Here is a 15,834-nt window from a genome sequence, read left to right as displayed (position 1 = left end):
TGCATCAAATGCTGCATCTGGGATAGGGAAAAAAAAAAAAACCAAAACCTCAATTAGTACAATACTGACTCATTTGAAATATTGCGGACAACATCAGGCAGCTTGGTGCTCTGTAGATGGGATATAGTAGCGAACTTAAATAGAAAAAGGCAGTTTTATTGCTGCATCAATATCTGTTGTATACCAGGTGTTCACCAAATGTGAGACTTATACAGAAAAAGTATGTCACTCATGCAGCAGGAATTCAAAACCTCCCTTATCTGACCTAATCTCAGCCATTCCACTTTTTCTATGTTCATTCCTACTTCTGCATCTTTGCTCTTATTCTTCTTTCATGGTGAAATTTCTTTGATTAATTTCTAGCTACTGGATCCTTCCCCCTACTGCCTACAAACATGACCTGATATCTTTATTTCTAAAAAACCTTGACTTGACCCAGCTATCCTCTCAAGCTATCACCCTCTCTCTATCTCTTCTCTCTTTTAGAGTCAAATGTCTAGAAGAAGTTTTTTATACTCATTGAATTCCTCATTTCTCAGCTCCTTGTAATTTGGCTTTTGACTCTACTGCTCAATTGAAATTGTTCTCTCTAAGGTTACCAAGGATATTCAAATGACAACTTCTAATGGCCTTTTCTCAGTCCTTATCCTTCTTGATCTCTCTATGGTTTTGGATACTGGTAACTACTCTCTTATCTTAGATACTCTCTCCTCCCTTGAAGAGACTATACTTTTCTTTCTTAAAGGTGAGAACTCACCCCTCAGCCCAATTAATCAAAGAAGGCTCAGGCATAGCAACTAAATAAATCAGTAAGCTAAATAAATAAGTAAACTAGGTGTGAATAAGTCCCTAATCAAGGAACACAGAGGCTCTGGATTCAAGAAATAGCTTGTGTTTACTTGAAGATCAACTTGACAGATTAAGACCTCTTGGCCAATATAAACAAATAGCATGCTAGTTGAGAAGATTACAGATTTCAAGGCTAAGGATTCCACTATTCCTGAGAGGGAATTGCTCTTAGGGGCAGGTGAGCAAGGGAGGTACCTTCTTCTCTCTCTTCCCTCCTCCTTTCTGATTGACCATATTACTGGAGAGATTGTAATAGAAGACAATGCATCTGGTGAATCTTAGCACAGTGCCTGGTACATAGTAGGCACTTATTAAATATTGATTGATTGATTGAATGAAAAGAGAAGATCTCCTGGAGAAAAGGTGACAGAATGTCCAAAGGTAGAACTGATCAGGTTATGACTTTGTGAACTCTGAAAGGTCAGAAGATGTAGAGGTCTTGAATGTTAGTGTTGGTAAGCAGTATACACTAGACCCGGTAGAAACATTCCTGTAGCATTTGTGGCTGATAATAGCATTTACATTGGGAGCGAAGAGATGCACTGAGGACCAGCTAGACACAACAATGAACCAGGATTCTACAAGAGCAGAACCCTAAGAACCCAGCAGAGAATTATACTTGAAGGGAACTTTATTAAGACTCGACTAAGGAACTAGCTATGATGAGAATGATGGAGGATCCACTGATCTTCTGGTCATTCAGGTTTGAAATCTTGGAGTCTTCTTTGACTCTCCCTTATTCTCTCTATATAAGCAGTTACTAAGTCAATCGATCAACCAAAAAGTATTTAATAGGTTCCTACTCTGACACTATGCCAGCACTGTACTAAGACAAAATATAAGACAAAAATAAAAGCCCTGCTCTCAAGGAGCTTACATTCAATTGGGAAAATAACACATACACATATAAGTAGATACCAAGTCCACAAATACAAGGTCATTTTTTGGGGGAAGGTACTGTCAGCAGGGGAGATCAGGAAAAACTTCATGTAGTAGGTGGACCCTGAGCTGACCTCTAAAGGAAGCTAGGAAATCTAAGAGGCAGAGGGGAGGAGGCAGTGCATTCTGGGCACAGAAACAGCCTATACAAGGGCCTCAAAAGCAAGATATGGTATGTGTGAGGAACAAGTAAATAAGTTTGGCTGGACTATAAAGCATGTGAAAGTGGAATAGTGTGTAATCAAGCTAGAAAGCTAGATTGGAGTCAGACTATGAAGGATTTTAAAATGACAAACAGAGAATTATTTATTTTATTCCAAAGGCAAGAGACAGGCACTGGAGGCTTTTTGGGTTACAGAGTGATATATATGTTCAGTTCTGTATTTTAGGAATAGCAATGTGGAGGATGGATTGGAGAGGGAAAAGACTAGAGGTATGGATACCAATTATGAAACTATTGCAATAGTTTAGACAAGAAGTGATGAGCACCTCAACTCGGATGGTCCTGTCAATTTTCACCTCCATAAACTTTGTTGTTATAGAACGCTCTCAAAGGGGTACTTCAGTGGCTTCAAGTTGAACTCTTTAGTTTAAACCAGGCCTTTCCTTCTTTTTCTTACTGGTTTCTTTTTCACAAGGCAGGATGAAGGTTTTATTTAAACTCTGCAGCATCTGCAGAATAGTGCATGTCTGCGTGAAACTGCTAGCAAAATTAGAAAGTCCAATTAGCAATGCATATTTAATACTACTTTGTCGTATGTTTTTGAAGTCAGCAGCAATGTTTACTCTTTTGAGGGGGAGTTTATAATTATGCAAAGAGCAGAAGCAGTCTGCATACCCTACAATATGTTTGGGTTTGACGTCTGGAAGTTGAAATGCCTTTCTTGAATTCTACCCTATCTTCTACATGACTCATTCATTCCACTTGTGCTCATGATCTGTGCCTCCCCCTCCAGTAGTGCCTCCTGGACCAACTGTCTTCTGGGGTTTATAATACATCTGGGCACCTATACCTGTACTTGCCTTAGACTCTAAAAGGAATTACTGATGTGATTTATGTGATGTCATCTAATGATGTGGCATGTATCTATGAGTACAATGGGAAAAGCTAAACTGTGCTGTTATAGTTGGTATCCAGCAATACTTGGCATCTTTTATGTGTCTATAAGACTTAAGAACACTTATCTCAGGTGGGACTGTATCAATTCTTTCTGCTTTTGAGAGAATAGCCATTCATTCATTCATTCATTTCTTCAATAGTATTCATGAAGTACTGAATAGAATGTAGCACTGAAATGTAAGATACAGTTAAGTCATTTAACTTTTTTGGGTCTCCATTTTACCATCTGTAAAATGAAGAAGTTGCAAGAGAGGACCTCTAAGGTCCTTTTAAATGCTAAATCTCTCATTCTATGACCTTGCTGTTGCTATTCCTCTCACTTGGAATGTCCCTTCCCCCTTCCTCTGCTAGTTGCCATTCCACCTTGTCTAAGAAACTTTTCCTGGACACTGGTGCTTTCTCTGAAATCTTATAGCACTTAATTGGTTAAATCTCTCATTTAGCACATATTGCCTTGTATCATACAGGTTTCATACTACCTTCTTTTTCTGCTAAGAGACAATTCAATTTAATAATTCAATAAACATTTATTAAAGACCTACCATGTGCCGGGCACTGTGCTAAATGCTCTGGATACAAAAAGAGGCAAAAGATAGTCCTTTCCCTTAAGGAGCTTACAATTCAATGGAGGAGACGATATGCAAACAAATAAATGCAAAGCAAACTATGTACAGGATAAATAGAAAATAATTAAAAGGAGGAAAAGAAGAAAAATGATTAAAAGAAGGAAAATGAAAAGCTGGAATTAAGAAGGGTTGAGGAAGGCTTCTTATAGAAAGTGGATTTTAGTTGGAATTTAAAGGCAGACATGAGGTCAGTAGTTAGAGAGGAGGAAGGAGAGCATTCCAGGCTCAGGGGCAGCCAGAGAAAATGCCCAGAGCTGAGAGATGGAGTGTCTTGTTCATGGAATAACTAGGAAGCCAGTGCCACTGGATCAAAGAGTATGTGTCGAGGAGTGAGGTGTAGGAACACTGGAAAGGTAGGAGAGGGCTAGGTTATGAAGAGCTTTGAATACCAGACAGAGAATTTTGAAGAAAATTAGATTGTAAGCTCCCTGAAGGCAGGTCCTGTGTCTTATTTGTTTCCTATCACAGTGTCTACCATGCAGTTAGATATCAAATATCTGTTAGTTGATTGGCACATGAAATAATCAGAGTCCAGTTGCATAGCAGTTCAATTCAACAGACTTTTATTGAGAACCTCCTATATGCAAGGAAATGTTCTAGGTACTGAAGGAAAATGAAACACTGTCCTTGCCCTCAAGAAACTCATGGAGATGGCATAGATTGGGGATAAACATAAACATAGATGAAAATAAAGTATTTTACAAACCAGAAAGCAGAGTATGAATGTGTGATAATATTTTTTGGATTATAAAAGTAAGTACAAGATAATCTGAGGCATGAGAAAGCATTAAAAATTAGAAAGTATTGATTCCTTCTTGAATCTTTGCATTGTTTCCTATTTTGTATATGTACTAAAGGAGACAGAAAAAGATCATGTACATCAAAACTTCATTTATGTAGGGAACATGTAGGGAAACTATGTCCACGTAAGTTAACATTCCAGATAATTAATACTTACTGATTTAGGGGGCAAAACTTTAAATAATCATTTTGATGACTACTTTAAAAATACATCTTTGCAAATATGAGATGATTGGAAAGCTACTTTTAAAAAAATATTTTTTGATGCCTTTCTTTTTCATGTGATCAACACTTCCTAATTGCCCTCTGCACCTTCCTTGGCAACAAAGAAGTATAGTTAAACAAAACAAACCAACCTATTGGCCACGTCTGCCTTCCTAGCTTTCCTCAGCAGAGCATGCCTAACGTAACTTAACCTTTTTTAAAAAAAATGATTTGAGGGTTGTTATGATGAACATCCATTCCTTTTTTGTGCCAAAGTAAAGGGGTTCTTATTTTTCTTAGTACTTATTGAGGTGCATAAAGCTCTTGGTCTCTACACTAAATGATCCTAGACCACCAGGCTTTCTGAGCTTTTGTAGCTGCTTATTAATAATTTTCCCAATTTTCGTCTTTCTCATCAAGCTAACATCATTTTTTAAAAAATTAACTTCTATTTTTTCAATGAATGAAAATCCACCTTCTTTCCCTCTCAACTTCTCCTCCCCATTGAAAAAGAAAAATTCTTCTAACAAATGTGCGCAGTCAAGCAAAAACAGTTCAATTGTTTGCCAAGTCAAAAAAATGTCTCAGTCTGAGTCATTTTGAGTTAGTCTGCACCCTGAGTCCATCACCTCTCTGTTAGGAAGTGGGTGGTATGTTTCCTCATGAATGGTCTGGGATTATGGTTGGTCATTGCTTTGATCAGAGCTCTGAAATCTTTCAGAATTGCTTGTCTTTTCAATGTTGTTATTGTACACATTAGTTTCTTTGTTCTGCTCACTTTACTCTGCATCATTTCATACAAGTCTTCCCATGTTTCTCTGAAACAATCCCTTTCACACAATAGTATCTCATCATATTCATGTGCCATAGTTTGTTAAGCTATTACCCAATTAGTTCCCAGTGCTTTGCCACAACAAAAAGAACTGCTATAAATATTTCTCAAAAAGCCAGAAGATCTGTCTCCAGCACCCTCCCATTTCTGCTCTTCTAAGGCACTCTTTTCAATCTGTGATGATTTGATGAACCAGATAACCAAGCTTGTTATAATGTAAAATATGTAAAATTAGAGTAAACAGGCTCTAAATGAGGAGTTGAGGGACCTTTCTTATGACTAAAATGCATGAACTTTAATTGCGTGGATTTTGGCTGATCCAAGGCCTCCCTGGTTGCTTTTAAGTTCTATTTTGAGTTATGGTTAATTGCATTCACCAAATGTGAACTCAGGAGAAGTGAGGTCACATTGTAAATAGACTAAACATTAATTCCAAGAGTCTACAGAATGAGAGAGTGAACCTTGGGGTGGGGCTGGTTTTTTGGAGGAGGTGAGTATTGAATTAGTTCTTCAATAAAATAAAGCTCATCTACTGAAAGAGAACAATGGGGAGAGGGCAGCTTTTCGGTTAGAAGGCTTAGGAAAGGCATGGATGTATGAAGGACAGGAAGGAAGCTGATTTGATAAGTATTCTGCCTCCCCATTAGGAAGAAATGAACTTGGAAAGCAGGTAGAAGTCAGTGGGTGGATGCCATGCTAATTGGTTCAAATTTGATATGATGGGTTATTGTAACTCATGGAGCAGGGGAAGAATGTGTAAACTGAGAGTGATTTTTCTAGGATACACTTGACTTGTAGGATGAACTTCTTATTGATTTATAAACATTTGTAATAATATTAACTGGCATTTAGATAACACTTATAAATTCACAGAATGCTTACATATATTATCTCACTTGTTAGGCAGCCCAATGATAAGCTGAAGTATACCTCTATCTTGTCAGACGGAGGGCAAGCTGGAGACAACTCTGTCATTTAGAAATCATGACATATCAGATAGGTTGAAGGAAATGGGGCTTTTTAGGTAAGAGAAGCCTAAGTGTGGGAGCATGATAGTCGTCTTCAAGTATTCGAATGGCTCTCATATGGAAGGTAGGATTAGGCCTATTCTGCTTATCCTCAGAGGGCAGAGTCAGGAGTAATTGGGGGGGAGGAGGAGGAGGGAGTTTCAGAGACAGATTTCTGCTGGATATAAGGGAAAACTGGCTGACAGTCACCCTGGCCCAGAGTGGAATGGGTTCCCTCAATAGATAATCCATTTTTCTTCCTGTAAGGTTCAAACAAAAGCTAGATGGCCACTTGTCGCTATGATATATAAAGAAATTCTTGTCCAGTTTTGGATTGCACTGAATGGCCTTTGAGGTCTTTGCCAACTCTTATATTCTATGAATCCAGGAATCCCAACAACTGTGTAAGGTAGGTATAACATATATTATTAGACCTATTGGAGGCTTAGGCATTGGACCTGTGATTTCATTGAGAAAGGCAATTCCTGGTTAAAGGAACTCCCTCTACCAATGCAGGTGAACACCTTTTCTGCAGCTTATATAAGGCAACTGAAATTCAGAGAAATTAAATGACTTGCCAGTAGCTATCCAGCAAATGTGTGCAATCTTGCAAGAGGCAAGATTTGAATTCAGGTCTTAACTGAATTTAAATCCAGCACTCTGGCTTACTGTATTCTGGGTGATATAAATTAAGGATTAAAAGGACATATTTATTGTCTGCTAGGAAAAGACAGGACAGCTACGTGGCAGGGTGGATAGAGTGATGGGCCTGGAGTTAGGAAGACTTGTCTTTCTGAGTTCAAATCTTGCCTCAAACACTTACTAGCTGTGTGATTCTGGGTAAGTCACTTAACCCTGATTGCCTCAGTTTCCTCATCTGTCAAATAAGCTAGAGAAGGAAATGGCAAACCACTCCAGTATCTTTGCCAAGAAAACCCCAAATAGGGTCACAAAGAGTTGGACATGACTGAAAACAACTGAACAACAACAAGGAAAAGGCAATCTTGTCAAAGGTAGGGAGCAAGTAGAGATAACAGCAAGTATTCAATAGAGGGAAGACCTGTATTAGAGACTGCCACCTGCTGGAAATAAAAGGCCTCATGCACACAGAGCTAAGGTGCCAGCTTTACCCCAAGGGATGTCCTAAGAGGGGTGGAGAACCTTCGGCCTCGAGGCCACATGTGGCCTTCTAGGTCCTCGGGTGTGGCCATTGGACTGAGTCCAAGTTTTACAGAACAATATTTTTATTAAGGGGATTTGCTCTGTTAAGTGTGGATTCAAAGGGTGGCACTTGAGGACCTAGAGAGTCACAGGTTCTCCACCCCTGTACCTAGGATTTAACTATCTTTGCTGTAGCTCAAATGTTAAATGCCACAAAGCCTTACTCTTTTAGTCATTAGGAACGCTTCCACTTGATTTCCCTAAGGGCATGGCAAACGGGTTAATGAGGCCATTGAATTAGGTCATTCAATATGTGTATGTATCACTAACAGGACAGAGAGACTTACTTTTTTCCTCATATGGCAAAATACAAAAGAGAACCTTGAAGGATCCAGCTCATATAACTCCAACTCATATGCTTATAATAACAGCTGACATTAATATAAAGCTCTAAAGTTTACAAACTACTTCACATACGTTATTTAATCTTTACTGCAACTGTGTGAAGTAATAATGATAATGATAATAATATAACTAGTATTTATATAATGCTTTAAAATTTGTGAAGCACTTTATGAATATTATCTCATTTTATCTTTACAATAATCCTGGGAGATAGGTGTGATTATTATCCCCATTTTATTGTTGTAGATACTGAGGCAGATAGAGATTAAATGACTTGTCCAGGGTCAAACAACTAGTAAATTCAGAGACCAGATTTGAATTCCTGTCTTTCTGACTTCAAGTTCTGCACTCTATCAGCAATATTTAGCTGCAGGTAGGTAGCTCCTACCATTAGCTGTATTTCACATATGAGAAAACTGAGACTCAGGGAGCTTGTTTTTTGCCTAGTTCACATTCCAAGTAAGTAATAGCTATGAGACTTAGTTCCACATCTTCAGACTACAACCCTGGCATTTGTTGTATTACACTAATTGCTTATTGCTCAAATTCATTAACTTGATTTTGCTGACTATCATAATTTGAGATACTGTTCAATGAGTTTACATGAGTTTAAATGCAGAGATTTTGGCTGATCTAAGTCTTCCTTGGGGCTAAACTGGAAGAGCAGGTGTATTCTCTCCTCTGCCAAGCTGTAGGATCGATGCTAAGAAAAAAACAATGTTGATTTGGAAAGAATTAGACCCTTGGGACTAGGGGTAGTAGTCACGTGAGTAGGGAAGGGGGTAGGGTAAGGGTACCAGAATGGACTAAGTGAATGACTTTCTTCTATCAGCTGTCTGCAGTGCCATGCAGGGAAGCTAAGAAAACTAATTATATCACTGCTATACCATTCCAGCCACTGCATGCCATCTAACCTAATGCCAGTTTAGTATCTTTGTTTTCCTTGACCAAATATCTAGCAACCTCTCCAAGGATCAGGATTGTAGGTTATGCACGCAACAAGGTCTTCTGAGGTTAATAATAAGAAGAGTTGTCCTACTCACCAATCAAATTGTCACTTTTGACTAAGCAAGAGTCATCAGTCTGCTGGGGTATCCTTTGGCAAGGCAAATCTGAAAGACAGAAGAAGAGAAAGTCAATGTGAAAGGTAGAACTTTGCCTTGGAATTAGACATGAATAAATGCTGTGCTCATATCTTTCCATTTGGATAGTTCCAATATTGGAGAATCTCTACGAATAAGAAATCCAGGCAAATATCCAGGGTGCCATATTACAGAAGAAGTCTATTGGAATATTGGGTAGTGGTATACCAATCTCTTCCCTCTCTTGTCCACTCTCCCCTCCCCCCATTCATCATTATTTATATGCCTCAGTCAACAAGGAAAAATGCTTAAGTGATCTTTTTTTTTTTATTAGCCTAAGCCAGGATTGTTGGTCCCCGAAACCCCTCTTGAACTGTTCTCTTCCCAGTACATCTTGTACATGCTATCAGACTTTTTCCCTTATACACAAATTTAATCATGACTCCCCTCTGCCCCAAACCCTTCAATGGTTCTCATTGTCAACTGGATAAAAAAATAAACTCTCCATCCTGGTATTTGAGCTACATTTTAACCAGACTCTTCTTTATCTTGCTAGGCAGCCTTATCTCATATTTCTCTGGAGTCAGAACATTCATATCCCACCTCTGACAATAATTGTGTAATTCTGAACAAGTCACTTAACCTACTGAGGCCTTAGTTTCTTCAGCGATGTGAATGATATAAGGTCAGATTTGATTAATAGCCTCTTATCCCTGGGGTTTGGGCTAGCCTCTGTCTGTCCTCTGTGCTTAAAATGCTTACCCTTCCTCATTTTCAGCTCCTAGGTTCCTTGAGTTCCTTCAAGACAACTCAACTCCCACTTTCTGCAGAGGGAATTCCAGATTTCCTTTCATCCCCTCTTCCCTCCAAGATTACCTTTCCTTTACTCTATATATCAGGCATATGTAGGTTCTGTTTTTGTTTTATTTTTGTTTTATTTTTTTTGCAGGCTGTCTCCATTAGAATGTGAGCTCCTTGAGGGCAGGAAAGATTTTTGCCTTTCTTTATTTCCCCAGTACTTAGCATGGTGCCTGGCACACGGTAAGTGCTTAATACTTGTTGACTAACTGTTGTTTGCAAAATCTATATTGTTGCATCTAATACTTTCCTACCTCTGTGCTTTGGTTCTTACTCTCCATGTATCCATCCTGATAGCATTCAAATTCTACCTGTCGTTCAAAGCTTATATCCAATGCTTCTGTCTCTCTGAAGCTTTCTCTCATGCTCTCAGGCTTGGGAGAGTTGAGGGCAGATTAGGTAGAGAGTATTGTATTGCTTAGCAGCCATGGTCAGGTAGCACACCACTCAGGGTAGGAGGCTTCTGGGTTTGGATGGGCCCTAGAGGAGCACTGCAGTTTACACAATTGTATGGATACCAAGACAGCAGATCAGTGATTAGAGTATATTAATCAAACTTGGTTTTCTATCCCTTTTCTGACTCAGTCATTTTCTGAGTTCCTTTTAGGTTGTTTCAAGAAGTAGGAGGGAGAGGACACTTGATGATAAGCTCCTAGAAAGAGCCATAATCCCTAGCATAATTCCTTTCTCATATTAAGTACTCAATAAATATTTGTTGAATGAGATATATGAGAGAAAATATCACCCCAAACCCAGCTACAGATTTTAATGAATACTTACCACATGCTCATGATGCCATGGGATGGTCAATGAACAACTCAGTAGAAATGGGGGTCGGTGTGCTTGTGGAAGGGCACAAGATGAAGTGGTGAGGGTGAGCACGAGTGCTTTTTTGAGCACTTTTCCTTGAGAATAGGGTGATCTTTTACTTGTATCTGACCTCTCTGTCCAGGACTGTTGTGATTCTCAATGAAAGATTAACATGCACTTAGTAAGTGCCAGACACTATGCTCAATAGCTAGGTGGACAGTGGATAGAGCTTTAGGTCTGGAGTCACAAAGATCTGAATTCAAATTTGGCCTCAAATACCTCCTAGTTATGTAAGCATGGGTAAGTCACTAAACCTTTGTCTGCCTCAATTTCCTAAAATGGATAATAAAACACGTACCTCCCAGGGTTGTTGTGAGGATCCAATGAGATAATAGTTGTAAAGGACTTAGCATAGTTCCTGGAACATTGTAGGCATTTAATAAATGATTGTTCTTTTTCCTTCCCCTTTCTCTACCTGCCATTCTAGTTATTAGGCTAGGGAAGACCCATATGCTTTTGTGAAGCATCCACTTTCGTTTTTAATAATTGGTTTTGGAAAGTTGTAGGAATGGGAATGTCTTCTTTACACCAGGGTTTCTTGATGTTTCTCAAAGTAATTTGCAATTCAATTGTATCTTCATTTTGTATGAAATTTTGCAGCTATTTGGAAGATGGGGGAGAAGAGCTAAATTGCATCCTACTGGTTTTACTTTGCATCAATAAAGAGACTGTTGATCTGGTTCCATAATTAGTTTCTGTTTTCTAAAAAGGCCCTAGGAGGGAATTGAGAGAGTGACAGTTGAGTCCCCTGTACTCAATAACTCTTTTCAATAGAAAGCACCCAACACAAAGTTTATCTAGTTGGGGTTGGGGCTCTATTTTTTCTCCTTTTATAAATATCATTCACAATATATTTATTAAGGAATTATGGCTCCCTCTAGGAGCTTATTGTCAAGTGTTCTTTCCCTCCTCCTTCTCCTAACAACCTAAAAGGAACTCAGAAAATGACAGATTCAGAAAGGGGATGTAAAACCAATTTTGAATAGTACATTCTCATCACTGCTCTGCTGTATTGGTATCTGTACAGTGAAGGGAGAATCTGAGGATCCAGGTCACAGCCTTATTCCTCTCTACTCCTTCTTGTATCAGGTTTTAGTGCACAGGACTGGCTCACGAGTTCTATACTTACCCCAGTTCTCTCCCATCCATATTCACTGAATCTTCTCCTCAACATTCTAAGCTTCCACTATCAAATTTCTCTCCTTGCCCTAGATCTACTCATTCCTGTCCAACCAATGAATCATTCTTTCTGTTCCTCACTGATTCATGAACTCTCAACACTCAACAGAAATATTTGCTTTCCACTTGGTTTTCTCTTTCCCCCTCCACACTAAGACCATTTTCAAACTTCCAAAATAGATAATCCCAGAACTGAGGACATACCCTCATGTCCTTAAATAGGTTCAGGGAATCTCAAGCAGCTGCATGCCCCTACAGGCTTGCAGAAATAGAAGTTCCTCCTTTTCTGAATGGCCTCATAAATTGAAATTCAGAAGAGGGAGATATCACTTCCAGCTAGGGTGCTCAGGGAAGTTATATGGGGGAATTGGCACATTAATAGACAAGTTTCAAAGGACTGATGAGATTTTCGATGGGTAGAAAATGGGCTTAAGGGAGATAGGCATTTCAAGTTGAGGGAATGGACTGGATGGAGGCACAGAGGTGGTAAAAACACAAAGGATGTTTCAGGGATAGTGAAAAGACTAGTTTAGCTGAAGCAGAGAATTTATGTAGGGTTTAAGTGGGAGATTATGATAGAAAGAAAGATAGAGGTCAGATTGTATAAGGCATTGGATGGTAGGCAAAGGGTCACGCTGACAATACAGGAGGCAGTTAGGTGACACAGTGGGTAGGGTGCTGGGCTTAGAGTCAGGAAGCCCTAAATTGGAATCCTGTCTCAGATACATACTAGCTGTGTGATCTTGAGCAAGTCACTTAACCTCTCAGTGCCTCAGTTTGCCCACCTATAAAATGAGCATATTTCACAGGATTGTTATGAGGATCAAGTAAGATAGTATATATAAAGTGCTTTGCAACCTTAAAGTACAATATAAATGTTAGCTTTTATTGGGTGAATTTTCCCATCTCTTCTATCATCTTTTGCTGATTGTTGAATGACCAGCAATAACCATGAATGGATTGTTGACTCTGCTAGAATAAAGTGGCCAGATTGAGAAGGAGACTGAAGATCATTCTATAAAGGGATTCATTTAAGGAAGTGTAGATGCTTAGACTTGAAAAGAACAGATTTAGAGGGCCAAGAGAGCAATCTTCAAGTGTCTGAAAATATGATAGAATAAGAGACTTGTTCTGCTTGGAGTCAGAGGAAAGAATTAAGAGCAAAGGGTGAAAGTTGGAGAGAAGCTATTTAGGCTCGATTTAAGGAAAGCCTACCTAAAAGGGGGAAAACTTCCCTATGTGAAAACTCCTTCCACCAGATGCAGATCAGCAAGGTGTTAGAGATTGATTTGAGAAAGCTGCCTGGGGCACTGAGATATGCATTGTCCTGCCGTGACCACACAACCATATGCATCAAAGGAAGGACTTGATCTTGAGTTTTCCTAACTCCATAGCTGACCCTCCATCCACCACACTACACAAACTCTCTCCTAATAATCAGGACCATCATTCATGTGGGAGCAAATTCCCCATCACTGGAGATCTTTAAGCAGAGACCAAATGACTACTTGTCAGCAAGGCTGTGTAAGGCATTCCTGCTTGGGGATGCGCTGGGCTAGAATCTCTCCTACCTCTGAATTTTTGTGATTTTGTGATATATTCACCTTGAAAGATCATTTCTCTGGGCAGGAGATATTTTCAATTGAAAGTCTGCCTTCAAATGCCTTTTTCAAGCTTCAGCAAAATGCAAGAATGCTTGGTTAAGTTGGAGATATAGTCTCTGCCATTGTTAGCCAGGAGAGTTGAATGAATAGGCGTGTGATCAGCATTTTATTGTTTCTGTCTGCACCATCCCTTAACACATCTTTCATCAGAAGCATGTCTGTGCTTCGTAAATAATGTTTTGCACAGATGCTTATCCTGGATTAATACTTCTCTCAAACCCTTCACAAACTGGAAACTGCCTTTTTCTGCTTAATATTCCAATCCATGCAAGACTGTGTCCCCACAAAATTCTATTTACGACATTCCTCCAAAAATCCCTGATTTCCTGGATTCTTAAAAATGAATGATTCTTTTTTTTTTTTTTTTTTGCATCATGGACCCCTTCTCAGAATAACGTTTTTAAATAATTGAAGGAAATGCTAAATTTCAGCCAGAGGTCAGTGGAAATAAAGATATATTTTTTTCTTTCATTCAAGTTTAGAGTGCCTGAAATCTGTTTACTATGGTAGGAATAGATGGGAGGAGAAGCGTGGACCCCAAGTGAAGAACTCCTGCTCCAAATGTACATTATTGGTGTAACTGGTTATAATATGCAATTAATTTTTTTCTTATTAACTCTTCACCTTCTTCAATGCACTTTCACATACATTGTGTCATTTGATCTTACCCCTGGAATATTATCCCTTTTTAGGGATGAGCAAACTGAGGCAGGGAGAAGCTAAATGAAGTAAGATTTATGGATTCAAAAATTATACCCTCATATAAACTCCTTCAACAACTCATGTGTCTGAGGTTTCATTAGTATAGACTCCAACTTCATTGACGTAGGTTATAATCCTTTCTATACTTTCCTAGGGGTTTCATGAGCTGCAGGGGCCCAAAAATACTTATTACTTGTAGCTATCCCTATTTTAATGAGGATCTTCAAATTTAGTTCAGGTGTTCCTCAGGACCCCTCCACCCCCACCTCCCCCTACCCTCAGTTCACCACTGGGATCAAACCCTTGGCGTCATAGCTGACTCCTTCCTCTCTCTTTTTTAATGGTTGCTAAATCCTATCACTTCTCACTCCACAATAACTTTTGCTCTCAGCCCCACCTCTCTACTTTTCCTACGACCCCCTTTATTCAGCGCTTCTTGATTAGATTGTTGTAAGAGCCTCCCAACTAATCATAGTATCACCATTTCATTGCTTCAGGGTTGAAAGTGACTTTAGTGAAGATTCCCCTCATTTTATTGATGAGCAAACAGGACCAGAGAGGTGAGGTTGCCCAAGGCTATACAGCTAACAAGAAGAGGGGTTGGGATTGAACTACGTCTTCCTAATTCCCAACTCATTATTTGTGCCAATTTACATGAAAGTATTTTGAAGAGGATAAAGTGTTCATAATAAAAATTTGTTTGTATATTATTATGTTATGCCAATAATGAATATTTAAAGCAGGAGTTCTTAACTTAGGGTCCATGGATTCTCCTCCCCTGTCTGCCCTCACCATGGTGAGCAGAATTCCTGGACTCTGTGAACCTGAATGGGAGAAAAAAAAAAGTCTTTATTTCCACTGACTGCTGGCTGAAATTTAGCATTTCCTTCAAATATATCCACCACATTACTGTCTAAGTATTCATACTAACACATCTTTATAATCATGCCCCTCCTTTGCCCTAACCACCACCCCAAGCCTTTAGTGTTTATTGCAAACAAATAATAAACTCTCCTCTCCTCTTCTTTCTCTCCTCCATTTACTTCCCAATCTCTTTGAAAAATTATCCATAGCTGTTGCCACCCATTTCCTCCTTAACTACTTTCTCCTTAATCCTTTGAAACCTGGTTTTTGGGCCAGTCATTGTATGGAATTACTATCTCAGAGATCATCAGTTCTTCCCAAGATTCTTTCCTTGCCTGTCTTCTTTTCACTCTCTGATACAGCCAAGTCGGTGATAACTAACCCTGGCAAGTTCATTCACTGCCTCGGTTACTACTATCACTGCAATTCAGGTGACTTCCAGTCCTGGCCCCTCTTCTAAGATATAGATGTGTAAGTCCAATTGCTGATAGGATGTTTTTTCCCTTAATGTACCCACTGGTACTTCAAATTCCACATAAAATAAAAATAATAGTAATAATAATGATATTTATGTGTCACTTTAAGGTTTGCAAAAATGTTTCACATGTGTTTTTGGATTCTCACAACAACCTTGGGAGGTAGATACTATTATTATCCTCATTTTACAGATG

The 15,834-nt window shown here is 39.0% G+C and overlaps 1 protein-coding gene across 2 annotated transcripts in view; it reads right to left on the bottom strand.

Moving 5' to 3' along the window:
• Window positions 1-15,834, bottom strand: part of ATP10B (ATPase phospholipid transporting 10B (putative)) — a 334,760-nt gene that overhangs the window by 227,719 nt on the left and 91,207 nt on the right. For both annotated transcript variants that reach the window (XM_027842047.1, XM_027842049.1), the window contains exon 2: window positions 8,988-9,056. The gene's annotated coding sequence lies outside the window, so the exon portion shown is untranslated. The remainder of the gene's footprint in view (window positions 1-8,987; window positions 9,057-15,834) is intronic.

Source organism: Vombatus ursinus, unplaced genomic scaffold (genome assembly GCF_900497805.2).
Source record: "Vombatus ursinus unplaced genomic scaffold, bare-nosed wombat genome assembly UNPS02014863.1, whole genome shotgun sequence".
In the NCBI taxonomy this organism is placed as follows: domain Eukaryota; kingdom Metazoa; phylum Chordata; class Mammalia; order Diprotodontia; family Vombatidae; genus Vombatus; species Vombatus ursinus.
The sequence above is the reverse complement of the archived record's forward strand: the minus strand, read 5'-3'. Positions and strand labels throughout refer to the sequence as shown.